This window comes from Eptatretus burgeri, chromosome 1, assembly GCF_056783735.1.
Source record: "Eptatretus burgeri isolate ZD-2024b chromosome 1, Ebu_testis_v1, whole genome shotgun sequence".
NCBI lineage: Eukaryota > Metazoa > Chordata > Myxini > Myxiniformes > Myxinidae > Eptatretus > Eptatretus burgeri.
The window spans coordinates 6,592,889-6,608,654 of NC_140961.1; the positions used below are offsets into that span (position 1 = coordinate 6,592,889).

General features: G+C 43.5%; 1 long non-coding RNA gene across 2 annotated transcripts in view; it reads right to left on the bottom strand.

Moving 5' to 3' along the window:
• LOC147033809 (uncharacterized) overlaps positions 1 to 7,706 on the bottom strand; it is a 44,801-nt gene extending 37,095 nt beyond the window's left edge. Inside the window, exons 1-3 of one of the 2 annotated variants that reach the window (XR_015058893.1) lie at positions 7,572 to 7,706; positions 7,368 to 7,407; positions 1,476 to 1,561 (exon numbers count right to left, since the gene is read on the bottom strand). This is a non-coding gene — a long non-coding RNA (uncharacterized LOC147033809). Of the gene's footprint in view, positions 1 to 1,475; positions 1,562 to 7,367; positions 7,471 to 7,571 lie in introns of those variants that run through there. The other variant, XR_015058879.1, reaches the window with a different exon arrangement.
• Positions 7,707 to 15,766: the final 8,060 nt, after the last annotated feature.

The window sequence follows — 15,766 nt, forward strand, 5'->3', positions numbered from 1 at the left end:
CGCCCAGATTGCCACATCTCCTTCCTTTTTCTCTTTCTGACACCTCTAAATCCTGTCGCCTTTTATTCCCATCTTGCAATTGGATTTCCTCACAAAACCATGTCTTCGTTACAGCAACTACCATAGGATGTACACCTCACCATCCATCCTAGCTTCCAGCTCTTCCATCTTTCCATTCAAGCTCCTGGCATTCATACAAAATACCTTCAAACAGCCTCGAGGATAAAAAAGTCCCAATTATTTTCTCTAGAACCACCACAAATATCTTCCATTGGACTCTATGCCACCTGTCTGCATTGTCTGCACACAATCACTATGACAGTGCAGGAATCCCTGCATATTCACAAACCCAAATCCCTCCCCCAACACCATCTGTATGACCACTGGTTAACATCTGTGGTTCTACGACAGAAATCTGGATCCCCACCTCCCTCCCACCCTCGTACCCTCCTTGATGGAATCCCTGAAAAAAATAAAAATAAAGATTCCCTAAAATTAGAAATAAAAGGTAAATCGCGCTGTTAAATAATTATGAAGAAAAGTACATTCTGAGACTATCATTATTTAGCTTTGATGCCATTGTGTGCTGGTACCCTGACCAAATAATAAATTATTGTTTTAATTACTGGGGTACTGCCTCGGCAGCACACCACGGCTCGATGATGATGCAACCAGCCGGCAAATACATCATTGAACCTGATGATCAAATATGCCTTCATGAGAAACATTAACTTTGTTGGGCCAGTGACTGAGTGATCACAACTCGCACATGCATGCGATAACTTTAAAGTCGATATCCAGTGGAATTGTCACGTAAAAGCACTTTTTGATCAGGTGACAGGTAACGCGACAATTGTGATAAGAAAGGATAATGAATTTTCGGCCCAGAAAATTTGAAAAGTCCCAGTTTGTACGAAGTTGAAGATGGACGATCTAAAATAAGAACAGTTAACCAAATCGTATTTCATCAAAGGTTTGCAATCAATTGCAGGCCGCCGGTTTCATTCCCTTTACTTAGAGCACCAATTCCCAGTTCTCCGCAAAGAAAGTGATATCTTACGAGGCCATTGCGCTCTGCCCATTTCTTTCCTCTGAAGTGACAGAGTGAGATGTGACTGGACAATGAGGTTGACGTTCATTCAGTTTTCAACAAATAATGCTCTTTTGTGAGATTTTTTTTTCTTGCATTAACAGAAAAGTGGATTGATGATTCCATTGAAAAAACAAACAGACTTAGTTCACCTTGTTCCTCGAATATAAACATATATATATATATATATATATATATATATATATATATATATATATATATATATATATATATATATATATATATATATATATATATATATATATATATATATATATATATATATATATCTACAATTTATCTGCTTGAATAATCTCAATCAACTGTTTGGAAATTTAAAATATATGTATAAATGTATTTGGATAATCTTCAGGTCCTGCGGTACCTGTTAGTCACCATCTCTGAGCATGCAGTCCTTTAGAAGGAGATGCCACGGCCATTGTGCGCCGGTGTCCAGGGGCAAATTCCCTGCTGAAGGGTGAGTGGGATACATTTGCTAATTCTAAATGGATATGGTGGAGAAGTTACATTGAGAAAAATGTGAAATGCATAGAAGATAATTACATTGGCAGTTAAAGTTAATAGGATGTGAAACAATTTTCAACTGAACACATTTCACAAAATTTCAACTTATAAACTGCACAACAACCCTCATTCCATTTTTATGTTTTATGTGTGACCGTTACACCGTTATGATTGACAATTAACTTATACAATGTGTTGATTGTAAATGTGTCTTGATCTCAAGGTATAGAACATATGTAACGGTACGCCGCTCTTTTCAATAATGCGAGATCGACAATAGATTATTAAATAATGTCCACAACCCAAATGGAGACGTGACGAGGAACAGCATTCTCTACCATGAGCGCTGTGTCAGCACAAAGGTTTTAATCAAATTCGCTTTCACAACTGGGAGGAGAATGAGAGGGGGTTGAGGACAGGGGAAAATGAATGAGCAGACAACTGAAGCAATTGAGTTCTCCCAATTGAGTTCTCCTGCCATCTTTCAACCAACAGCTGGCCCTCCATGGAGGTCATCTCTCCAAGTACAAACCAAGCCCAAATCTGCTTTGCTTGTCACACCTGAGCGTATTGGGATCTTGAAGCCAATAAGTCTCAAGCACATGAAAATTATAGATTTAATATTTCTCTGAATTTCTGTTGTCAAGCAGCTAGGAATCATGGGAAGGCCTGCAGAATTTTTCAACGAAACTGTCAGTACATCTTTGAAGTCAAACCAGCGATAAACTGCCACGACTGCTCAACTTGCGAATTGGCTTTCTAATGCGGAATTTATTTATTTATTTTTGAAATCGATGCAAGTACAATATTGTTTTAACTCGGAGAGAAAAATTGGAATTTTGTGAGTGTATTGGCTTAAAAGGATTAATAATGAATTTTAAAAACTTTAACATCCATCAGTGGATTGAGACAAGACAGCTGCAATAAATGTGTCATCTTAAGAACGGGATAAGAGTCACCTCTGGCCGACCTGGGCTCCAACTCTTCTACATAGACTAGTAGTACAATACGACTACTGCAACTACTATGACTGCTTTTGTTTTTTTCATGTACCATACTCTTTGCAGAGTGTTGGTGCTGCCAAAGCAGTTTCTTTGCAAAGGAGATATACCATTGCCTTCCCCGTGTTGTTTGTCCATGTTCTATCCTGATAAATGCAGAGCATTAAGTAAGGAAGCAGCAGGACCATTTTAAGAGTCATTGATATCACTCGACCGGGGTTGAAACTACCGACCTCCCAGACTCAAAGAGGATGCTCAAACTATTACACCACAAAGTCTGGTTTACTAATAGTACTCCAACGATGAGACTACGACTACTACTTCTTAAATGGCTACAACAAATCAGACATTCTTGCAGGGGCACAAGGGGGAGTTTTGATCCAATTATTTCAGGAACCTGCTGCTCAAGCCTTACATTTGAATGGAGCTGATAGAATTCACTTTCAGATCGTTATCAAACAGTCATCATTACGAAACTTTATTCCCCATTGTCCCCATGGAGAGTTGATGACGTGCCAAGTTTCAATTTTTTTTTCATTGAGCGATTTCGTAGATGTCCAAAGTTTTTCCTTTTATCCAATATGGCTGACATAAAAGTGACCTAAAACATCACAGTTATGAAGAAAAAGAAAATCTCCATGGAGGGATGGGGGATTGGGGGGAGGGGGTCGCTCCAATGTCAAAAGTTTTGTGTCGATCGGACAGGCGGTTGCAGAGAAAACGAGTTGTAAAGCGAAAAAAAATGCAAAACAGCAGCAGAAGGGTAATAATGAACATAGGGGCAATACCCCTGGGCTCTCACCTGGTAGCGGCTGGATAATGTAACCAGGTAACCACTGGTAGGCATGGAAGACCACAAAATATGTAATGGAAAATAAAAGAAAGTAAATACCGATGGATTTTTTTTAAATGCCCTGAACAAACTTTGGTACATCATGGGTGATAAAGGTTGTGGTCAAGTTACATCGAGATGGTGTGTGTGGTTTCGGAAAATAAAATAAATACATACAAGTCTGAAGACGACGATGGTTCACGAGCGGTATTTGACGATGTAGATTGTTTCAGAAGTCAAGAATGAGACAATGTGATAATTTTTGACCAAGTTATAAAAATGATCAACATGATGTGGTACGAGTGACAGGTTATTATCTGCAAAATGTCAAAAACCCGGTTTCGTTCAACAACTTTAAAAATTTGACCTTTGCATAACCTTTAAATGTCAGAAAACAATGTTGTGGACATTAAAATAAGGAAACAGGATACGTGCTATAGCTTATTGGAGTTAGTTCGTCGAAGAAGGTCGAAACCCCGGTTCGATTCCCACAACTTTGAAAATTTGACCTTTGTGAACTTTAAAGGTCAAAGGTCAAGGATTATGACCTTTAGTGCAAAACTTCCTCTGGAACATTCCAGGAACAATATAACATCATATAGGCTATATGGCATTTTGCACTCCTCGGATTTTCCATACTTTGATGAAATCAGCGTAAAAACAAACTTGAAGGGGGCGCCATGGGCAGGGTGTTCGAGATAGATCAAAATGGTTTCAAGACTTTAGGTGGGGAATGACCTCAAGATTATGCATAAAAATATTGTCATTCTCGCTCTCAAAGTTTGGGTGGTCGTATGATTTTGATGTCAAAATTCGAAATTTTCGAAGTTCGTGACCTTGACCATGGGACGAAAATGAAAAAAAAAATAAATAAATAAAAAATAAAAAATAAAAATCGAGCTCCGTGGGGCTATGCAAGTGCAATTGGGCTAACCAAATACCGAAACCCTGCCAGATTCGACAAACCCCTCGGAGAAGATAATTTTTTCTGTCAAAATTCGAAATTTAAGTTCGTGACCTTGTGCCCTTAATCTTGGGACGAAAATGGAAAAAAAAAAAAAAAAAAAAAAAAAAAAAAAAAAAAAAAAACGAGCTCCGTGAGGCTATGCAGGTGTCATTGGGCTAACCGAATATTGAAATCCCTGCCAGATTCGACAAACCACCTCGGAGAAGATGCAAATTGAAATCGGCTACCCCCTAAAAACACGTTTTTTGGGTGTGGCTCCGCCCATAATGGGCGCACCACGCCCATTCTCAGGAAAACACAACTAGATCATACTATAAACCTCCAACCAAAATTTTATCAGGATCGGATGAAAACCCATGGAGCTATGCTCAGTACAGACAGACAGACAGACAGACAGACTACAATAACGAATATAGTGGTCACTTATTTTTTCATGATCCAATTTTGGGGGCCAAACAACTCTCACCCCTCCCCCCCCCCCCACCAATTTTTTTTAAAGTCATGAACAAACTTTAGTTCATCACAGGTGATGAAGGGTGGTGATCAAGTTTCATCAGAATTGCATGTGTAGTTTCTGCGAAAAAGAAAATACCTCTTTTGGGGGGAAACCCCCTGTACACTCCTTGGGGAACGATTTTTTTAATGCCATGAACAAACTTTGCTACAAACACGCTGACAAACATTGTGGTAAAGTATGTGTAGTTTCAGAGAAGAAGTTGCAAGCATTTGTAGATGGATGGATGGAAGGACTGATCGATCTCGAGTCGGCCTTGAATCAGATCGGTCAGTTGGCCTAAAACATCACTCCCACCCAGAGAAAAAGTGCAAAAAAACCCAGATCTTATCAACTTCCTATCAGTTAATTTGCTTTCAATGATGAGCAACTCAACAACTCATACCCTACAAAGCATTTGTCCACAGCTGTGGGCTTGACTCCAGCATCACATCTGTTTCGGACAAATTCTGTGAAATCTAGAGCTTATAACACTGTTCACATCTTCCTCGATTATGCCAAAACACAAGGCCTGTTGTTCTGACATCGCAGATAGGTCAATTGCATGAAATGTCATGCATTCACATTCAGTGGTGTAGTCTAGGTTTTTGTAGTGAGGAAACTGTGATGATCCCCGGATCCCTCCCCGCCTTTGCCACATCTGTGCCGGACTTCAGCATTGATGTTAAGCATTAAATTTTATGAAGTTTTTTTTTTTTTTTTTAAATAATGAGCTATGGTGTGAACAATAGTACTACAAGGATGAGGCATAGGCCCAAGCCAAACTCAAGGGAAGGCAATAGCACACTAGGCCAAATAGTCATCCTCATGGCCAATCAATAGTTCACAGCTAACTGACAATATTATTGCAGAGACCTGAAACATATATATATATATATATATATATATATATATATATATATATATATATATATATATATATATATATATATATATATATATATATATATATATATATATATATATATATATATATATATATATATATATATATATATATATATATATATATATATATATATATATATATATATATCCTGGTGTTGGCGCAGTGGTTAGGGCAGTGGCTTGGGATCCAAAAGGTCCTGAGTTCAAGCCCCGTTGGGCCAATGAATTAATGCGCCAGGGGGTTGACTCAGCCTGTCATCCTTCCGAGGTCGGCAAAGTGAGTACCAGTGTACTGGGCCGGTGTATACCCCGGTTAAAATAGGTGTACCATATCCCTGTATCGTAAGAGACGACCAGGGTTGTGTCAGGAAGGGCATCCAGCGTAAAAAAAAAAAAAAAAAAACATGTGCCAAATCACTATGCGGATCATACGGATGATCCACTGTGGCGACCCCTAACGGGAGCAGCCGAAAGAAGAAGAGTGTGTGTGTGTATATGTATATATATATATATATATATATATATATATTCCAAAAATCAGGATTCAAAAATAACTTTCTGTTCGTTCGTCAGAGCCGTTGGAGTAAATTTGCATATTTTTCTACCGCTGCGTTTAAAATCTCTAATTTAATCATTACAAGTCACAGAGCTTAGTGGAACTCCTTATTTTGTCAGTCTATCCTTCCTCTATGTCCGCTTGCCGACGGAAAAATTATTCGGATGATGGTGGAAGAGAAATTCCTTCCGGAATGTTATTTTTCGCAGTACGAAATGCAAGCCGCGGCTAAACTGCGAAACAAAAGCCGTTTTTAATCGAATCTTTGAGGTAATCTCATTACCACCCTATAGATACTGATAAATCCGAAAACACATTGAAGTTTTTTCGTTCCCTTCAATGACGAGGCGCCGAAATGTTCGCGGCCCGCCAACAATCGTTTTTTTCTGTAATTTAATCATCACAAGTCCGACAGTCGAATGATACCCCTCGTTTTGTAGGTCTATACCTCACCTACCTCAAAATAACGATGAAAAAATTATTTACATTAACCACCGCTAAAGGGAATTAATCGGCGCATTTTATTTCCTGTTCTCAAAGTACCCAAAGCTGCTTTTGTCGCCAAAATACCAAAAACCCTCCGATTTTCACCTGGTTTTCGACGTTGGGATTTAGCCGATGGCTATCGACTGCGAAATTTGAAAACAGAATTCCAAAATATCTTTCCGTTCGTTCGTGAGAGCCGGGAGAGTGAAACTGCATCACAGCCGTAAGGCCTAACGTTAATCGAATAGGCGAGTGGCGCGAAGTCCTTTATTCGCTCATAACTCGACAACACAAAGTCACAAAAATTCAACACACACATCATCGTGCAGGTAATAACGTCAGGCATCCGGCGATATCAGTTATAAAGGTGAAAGAAGCCATTTGTCACTAAAGGGGCCCCGAACCGTTGCGGCCTACAACTATCGTAGGCGCGACGCTCCGGGCCTCGAAGCCGCGATTTATTTCAACACATAAAATGACAATAAATTCCGAAAACGTCCAAACATACCTCAAAATGTTCAGGTAGTTTTCCATCCTCCCTGAGTCGCCTTAGGATAGACCAATAATTAATTGGCAAATCCCCCACACACCCCCTGTATTTACGCACGCACGCACGCACGCACGCACGCACGCACGCACGCACGCACGCACGCACGCACGCACAACTGGAATTATCGAGAGATAAACTAATGTGTATGCGACTTTCACTTACCAGGTGTAGCATTTGCATCAAGCTGCTCCTTTTCTGTAGTGTCATCCGAAGCGGTAGTAACTTCAGGGCCAGGCTTACGAAAACACTTAAAGAGTGTCGTTTGCTTTATTTTCATAATGTTAGCTAATTAAAAACTTGCAACGCCAGCTGTTGTCAAACACGTGTTCATCGTTGGTAGGTGCCTGAGCGTGACGTCAGGTCACGTGTCACATCCAGTGAGGCACCACGTTTCACGCTTTGTCACAGCACCGCACTGGAGTGGGGGTGAATTTTATGAATGGAGATGAATGAAGTCGATGGCTTCCCCTGCAAGACTTATTTTATTGCAGTTATACTCTACCCGGTATGTGGGAACAAAATCAATGAACTGAAAGTTCTGTCACAAAACTATATCGTTACGTATCCTTGCGCAGTTTTAAGTGGGTATACGGAAATCCTGGAGCTTTCTTAGTGGGTATACGGCGTATACCTGCGTATCACGTAGACTACACCACTGTTCACATTGGTTGTGAGCAACGTCTTCTCTTATGTATGCAAATTTTAGTTGAACATAAATTTCATTAATATATTGAGAGATAAAACGAGTTAGTGTGTTGCACTTTGTGGATGAAATAAAACTGGAGCTTGGTGCTTTTGAACAAAAAGTGTGTCCTTCCTGTCTTTGCAAATGTCGAATGTGGAAGCCAAAATAAATTCTACAAACACCGCAGCTACCAAGTGGATTATGAAATTACAATAACATTAATTTTATCACCCTGCTAATTAATCCATGAGCTCGATAATTACCTGTGCTTCTGTGCAAATCGTGACGAACAGGCCATGGGCTCAATTACTCTGGAAATTAACATGAAAACCATTATATATATATATATATATATATATATATATATATATATATATATATATATATATATATATATATATATATATATATATATATGTATATATTGTTACGAATTTCGCGCCCGCCGGCGTGCAGACAGCCACTTTTTAGCGGAATCGCGGCTGTACGCCCACCAGACGGACAATTCAGTCACGACTTTCCGGAACAACGCCGAAAACCAGTCACGGGTGTGCTCCAAGCGCACACCATGGCCTAGTCAATACTCTACCCGTGCGCGACAGGGTCAATCGCCAAATCATCGATATACCTAATTATTCACGCGGGCAGCCTACCGAGAGACCGTACCGCAGCGAGGTCTGCTCAGACTTGAACCGCTTAAGCGGTTCGTTCCGTTCTGGGATAACCGAGCGGTGTATTATCGCCAGGCCTCATTGGACCCGATTCAATTATCGGCTATCAAAAAGCCCGCTATTATTCCGAAATGAAATACGGCAGTTCCATTCAGGGAAAAAGACGCAATGAACAGGGTACATTTCAACAAGCACATTTATTACTTCCATGTATACAATCATGCAATCATGCAATGAATGGGTGAAACACGCATGCAGTTGATTTGTGATGAATGCGGGACGGGACAAGATGCAAGCAAGGCAAAGAGCTATTTATTATGTACACTTATCAACAGTTCTACTTATCGGGACATGGCGCCACAACTTCCACACAAATAAAAGCAAGGAAAAACCCCCTCATAGACAAGGGTGTAGACGGGACCCCTTAGGGTCTTTATGTCCAAGGAGCTTGGTTGACTGAAGGAGCTCTAAGAGGCCGCCACAGGTTACCTCCACCCTCCTGGTGACTTGCTTGGGCGACCCTCGATGGTCCGTTTCCAGCTCCCCACCAACTTCGGGGACTCCAGACTCCGCGAGCTTTCACACGACTGCTCACAACTCCACCACGACACCCTTTTTTGCTCCTCCACGCACCTCTCCGAGACAGACTGACTCCCTTCACTCGACCCTCTCCACTCGACGACTTCCACTCGCTTCTCTCCACGCTGCGTTCAGCGCGCGCTTTTTATCTCTAACGCTCCCGCCCCTCCCTTCGTGGCCCGCGGGGGAAGAAGAATTCGTTGCCGTGGCCCCGAGGGGGTGGGGCGCCGGGCCATTTTCCACCCAAAATCAAGCCACCACTTTACATTACCTTTGACCCCCTGGGGAGCGTGCCGGCCACTCGATCAGACCGTGGAGGCCGATCCACTTTCTGGGAAAGTTTTCATCAAGCCACTGATGAACATAACGCCCATAATGAGTTGGAGCTCCATCATGCTGGAAATAACAGTCCTGAATGTGGTGAATTAACGTGAATCGAGGGACATGACGCGGGATCACATGTTGTGCGTCTCGCGTATAAGGGGATGTCTCTCTGCGGCACGAGTGATTGTCCCCGGGGCATTGCTATTGACATCGGCTGTCCACTTGATGCTCGTTAACTGAAGGTGCTCATTGACTGGTGAGAATGGAGATTATATCGAACTCCGTGCTTACGCGGATTTAGTCTGCAATGGTTAACTGCACATGTATACGTTACTGCTTATGTACTCCTAGCTGAACCTGTATTTCCTGGTGTGCCCACAGAAGCGGCTCCAATCAAATGGAATAAAGCCTAAACTCTGAAGGTTCATCTCTCGCTCTCATTTCAATTTATTCCATTTGATTTTCTCGGCTCTCTCAACCAAAGATGGACAAGATCTACAAACCAGAGAGGTTCGACGCAGACCCGAACGCGACTGACGCAGAAATGAAATGGTCACATTGGTTCTGCTCCTTCTCACACTATCTGACCATCATCGCGGAGGGAGCTGACAAATTTGCCGCTCTCGTGAATCATGTCTCGCCCGGCGTGTACAGGCTCTTCTCGGGGTGCGACACTTACGAAGCAGCGATCGACGTGCTGCAGGCGCTCTACGTGAAGCCCAAGAACGAGGTATACATACGACATCTTCTCAACACACGCAAGCAAGCAGCCGGGGAGACAATCGATCAGTTCCTGCAAGCTCTGAATCAGCTGGGAAAAGACTGCAGCTTCCGGGCGGTAAGCGCCGAGGAACACCGAAAGGAAGCGACCCGGGAGGCATTCATCCAAGGACTCAGATCAGCCCACATACGGCAACGCTTACTAGAGAAAGCGCAACCCACTCTTGACAAGGTAGTCGATCAGGCTCGAGCGATGGATACGGCTCAGCAGCAATCTGAGTCATTTGGGACACCGATGCTGCTCATGAACGCTGCTACGATGGGAACCCAAGGAACCCCACTGGCACAGACACAGCCAGACATGAGGGATGGAGAAACACCCGAGGAGCCGGATACCCAGACCTCTTCAAACTCCTCAGCAACTGCTCCGGTCGGTAAATGCTTCTTTTGTGGGTACAAAAGGCATCCTCGTCAAAAATGTCCCGCCAGAGATGCCACATGCATGAATTGCGACAAGAAAGGGCATTATGCCAGGGTATGTAAATCTACTCTAAGGAGGAATAAACCCACTTCTGCGGCTCTCTACTCGCAAAATAAATTGACTGCAGCCTCCCCGGGGAATCTATCCAAGGCTATCATCAACGTACGAATTAACGGGCATATGGCTGAGGCACTGATTGATACCGGTAGCTCTGAAAGTTTCATCAACAGCTCGCTAGTGAAGGGCAGGAAATGGGTAATCCACCCGACTGACAATACGGTATGCATGGCCGCCACCTCACTACAATCCCGCGTACGAGGGTACTGCAATGTTGAATTGGACGTAAAAGGGTACACGCATCGGGATGTAAAGGTGCTGGTGCTTCGTGATTTGTGCGCAGACGTAATTCTGGGTCATAATGTCCTCAAGCAGCACACGAGCGTCGAAATACCCTTTGGAGGAAGCAAGCCTCGTCTAATTTTAAATGCGTTGACCACCACGGAGGTGACGTCCCCCCAGCTGTTCGCTAACTTGTCGCCGGTCTGCAAACCGATAGCGATCAAATCGCGGCGATATACCACTGCTGACATGAATTTCATCACTTCGGAAACCAAGCGATTACTGGAGGAGGGAATTATAGAACCGAGCGATTCGCCATGGCGCGCACAGGTGTTAGTAACCAGCAGTCAGAACCATAAGAAACGGATGGTTGTCGATTATTCCCAAACGGTCAATCGCTTCACCCAACTCGACGCCTTCCCCTTGCCGCGCATAGATGAGATGGTCGAACGCGTGGCCAATTATAAGGTATTCAGTACCATCGACTTGCGAAGCGCCTATCATCAAATTCCCATCCGAGAGGAAGACAAACCGTACACTGCATTCCAGGCAGGGCGGCGCCTCTACCAGTTCAGAAGGATACCTTTCGGTGTCACGAATGGGGTAGCTTGCTTCCAACGGGTTATGGACGACATCATCTCAGATGAAAACCTCGAAGACACTTTTGTTTACGTGGATAATGTCACAGTGTGCGGTAGGGATCAGAGGGAACATGATAGGAATCTGGACAGATTCTTGAGCATTGCTGGAAAATATAATCTGACTCTCAACTACGAGAAATGCGTATTCTCGGCAAGGTCAATTGACCTTCTCGGCTACACAATAGCCGACGGCACAATTAAGCCTGATCCTGAGCGATTGCGCCCGCTCCGTGAGCTTCCACCACCTCAGGACTTGCAAACAATGCGCCGGGTGATCGGGATGTTCGCTTACTATGCAAGATGGATTTCGCAATACTCCGAGAAAATACATCCCCTAGTGCATTGCAAAAACTTTCCACCAGATGCCGCTGTCGTAAAAGCTTTCCACGATCTCAAGGATGATATCAGTAAGTCCGTGGTTTTATCGATCGACAGCTCGGTGCCCTTCGTGGTGGAGACCGACGCTTCAAATCACGCCATAGCTGCTACACTTAATCAGTCTGGGCGGCCGGTCGCTTTCTTCTCGAGAACTCTCTCTAGAAGCGAGCAGAGACACTCGGCAATAGAGAAGGAGGCGTACGCCATCGTCGAAGCGCTGCGTAAATGGAGACATTATTTACTGGGAAACCACTTCACGCTCGTTACGGACCAACGATCCGTGGCTTTCATGTTTGATGGGAAAAATAACGGGAAAATTAAGAATGAAAAAATTATGAGATGGCGGATAGACCTAGCTTGCTACAGGTACGACATTGTTTACCGGCCCGGGAAAGAAAACCCTGCTGCAGATACCTTCTCCCGGGTCTACAGTTCGGCAACAATCAGTCAGGCTTTGCAAGACCTCCATGTGTCTCTGTGCCACCCAGGGGTAACCAGGATGGCACATTTCATACGCAGACAAAATCTTCCCTATTCTGTTGAAGATATTAAACAAATGAATGCTTCATGCCCTGTTTGTGCTGAACTAAAACCCAGATTCTATGGCGCGGCTTCTGGCAGACTGATCAAGGCTACTTCTCCCTTCGAGAGACTAAACATCGACTTCAAAGGGCCCCTACCGACCGAAACAGACAACAGATACATATTCACCGTTGTTGATGAATATTCAAGGTTCCCTTTCGCGTTTCCGTGCTCGGATATGACCTCGGGCACTGTCGTAAAATGTCTCTCTGACCTCTTCGCTATGTTTGGGAGACCTTCATACATACATTCAGACAGAGGGCCGTGTTTCATGTCGGCCGGGCTAAAACAATTCCTATTAGAGCACGGCATAGCAACTAGTCGAACGACGGGTTACAACCCACAGGGAAACGGGCAGGTGGAACGGTATAATGGAGTAATTTGGAAAGCCGTAACTCTGGCGCTGAAATCGAGAGGACTGGGCCCCGAGCGATGGGAGGTTACTCTTCCTGATGCTCTGAATTCCATACGCTCTTTGCTCTGCACGTCCACCAATGCCACTCCTCACGAACGTATGTTTACTCACCAACGACGTTATGTTGACGGTCAAACGGTGCCCAACTGGCTGACCCACCCCGGTACAGTGTTCATGAAACGCCCGGTACGACAAAGCAAGTATGAACCCCTGGTGGAGGGGGTCGAACTCATTGACACTAATCCAGAGTATGCTCATGTCAGGCTCCCGGATGGCAGGGAGACCACTGTGTCGGTTCGCCATCTGGCTCCCTCAGGTACTCCTCCCGCCGGTACACCACCTTCTGGCACTCCTCCTTCTGACATTTCCCCCCCAGGAACTCCGCCAGGCGACGGGGCTGCCGCGTTCCACCCGAGAGCGATCGAGGAGTCATCCCCGGCACAAGTCGAGGCTCACCAAGAGGATCGGGAGTCTCCCTCAAGTGAAACTGCCATTTACTCCCGGAGAGGTCGACGAATAAGGTCCCCTCGACGACTCAATCTGTAAAGGGGATTATCGGCATTCTCGCTGCTCATGCTCCTATATGCCCATTATATCATATATCGATGCTCATTTCCATGCTCCTACAACTCAAAATAATCACTGCTTGGCATGTATGCTTCTGTAGATCTATTAGTCCGCGTTGCTTGAAATGTATACTCCTATAGTGCTAAAGCAATCATGGTGTGTAAGATGGGCCCCTAGTTACATTTTAAAGGTGGGGAGAATGTGGTGAATTAACGTGAATCGAGGGACATGACGCGGGATCACATGTTGTGCGTCTCGCGTATAAGGGGATGTCTCTCTGCGGCACGAGTGATTGTCCCCGGGGCATTGCTATTGACATCGGCTGTCCACTTGATGCTCGTTAACTGAAGGTGCTCATTGACTGGTGAGAATGGAGATTATATCGAACTCCGTGCTTACGCGGATTTAGTCTGCAATGGTTAACTGCACATGTATACGTTACTGCTTATGTACTCCTAGCTGAACCTGTATTTCCTGGTGTGCCCACAGAAGCGGCTCCAATCAAATGGAATAAAGCCTAAACTCTGAAGGTTCATCTCTCGCTCTCATTTCACTGATCTTGTACCCTAGGACAAAAGAAGGTTTGCAGCATATCCAGGTAAATTTCTGCAGTGACAGATCCCTCAAAGAAAAAGGGTCCAATTATCCCGAATGGAGATATGGCTGCCAAAACTGTCACTCCAGGTAAATTTACCTCCTTCTCAACTGTCACTCTTGGGTTATTCGCAGCCCAGTAGATACAATTACGTCTGTTAATTTTGTGATTAAGCTTAACACGCCTCATCTGACCACCAAAATAAAAAATAAGAAATTACGAAAATTAATAATCTGCAAGACAATTATTAACAACATGACTTCCCAGAAAGAATCTGACAGCTGAAAAAACAGAAATCGGGCGCTACTTTTGACACACCCTGTATATATATATATATATATATATATATATATATATATATATATATATATATATATATATACATTATATGGAGATATATAGATAGAGAGATAGAGAAAGAAAAGGTGGAGATTGGGACCATACTATGTGCAGAGCGTTGGTGCTGCCGAAACAGTCTCCTTGACTATTGAGCACAATCCGGGATGGGTCGCCACTCTGACACAGTATACCAGCATGCTGGCACTCATTTTGCCGACCTTGGAAAGATGACAGGTCGAGTTAACCCCACCTGATATTAATTAAACACTGAAGTGGGATTTGAACTCAGAACCCTCGGATCCAAAGTCCGCCACCCCTAACCATTAAGCCAACAGCAGGCATATGTCTTCTTCTTCTTCTTTCGGCTGCTCCCGTTAGGGGTTGTCACAGCGGATCATCCGTATGATCCGCATAGTGATTTGGCACATGTTTTACGCCGGATGCCCTTCCTGACGCAACCCTGGTCGCCTCTTACAACACAGGGATATGGTATACCTATTTTAACCGGGGTATACACCGGCCCAGTACACTGGTACTCATTTCGCCGACCTCGGAAGGATGACAGGCTGAGTCAACCCCCTGGTGTATTAATTCAGTGGCACAACGGGGCTTGAACTCAGGACCTCTTGGATCCCAAGCCGCTGCCCTAACCACTGCGCCAACACCAGGCTACAGCAGGCATATGTATGTGTGTGTATATATATATATATATATATATATATATATATATATATATATATATATATATATATATATATATATATATATATATATATATATATATATATATACATACATACATACATACATACATACATACATACATACATACATACAAGTGAGATAAGCTTTCACATGGTAAGCAATAATGAACCATGCTTCCCCATTGTCTCAGGTCCTGAATTCATTTTTTTCATTTATTTGTTTCCCATTTATTTATTTTAATTTATTTATATTTTCATTTAAGGATGCTTTCCGACTGTTCTGTGATTTTTTTTCGGCATATCGGCTTCGATGTCCATCAACGCACAAAATTTCAGC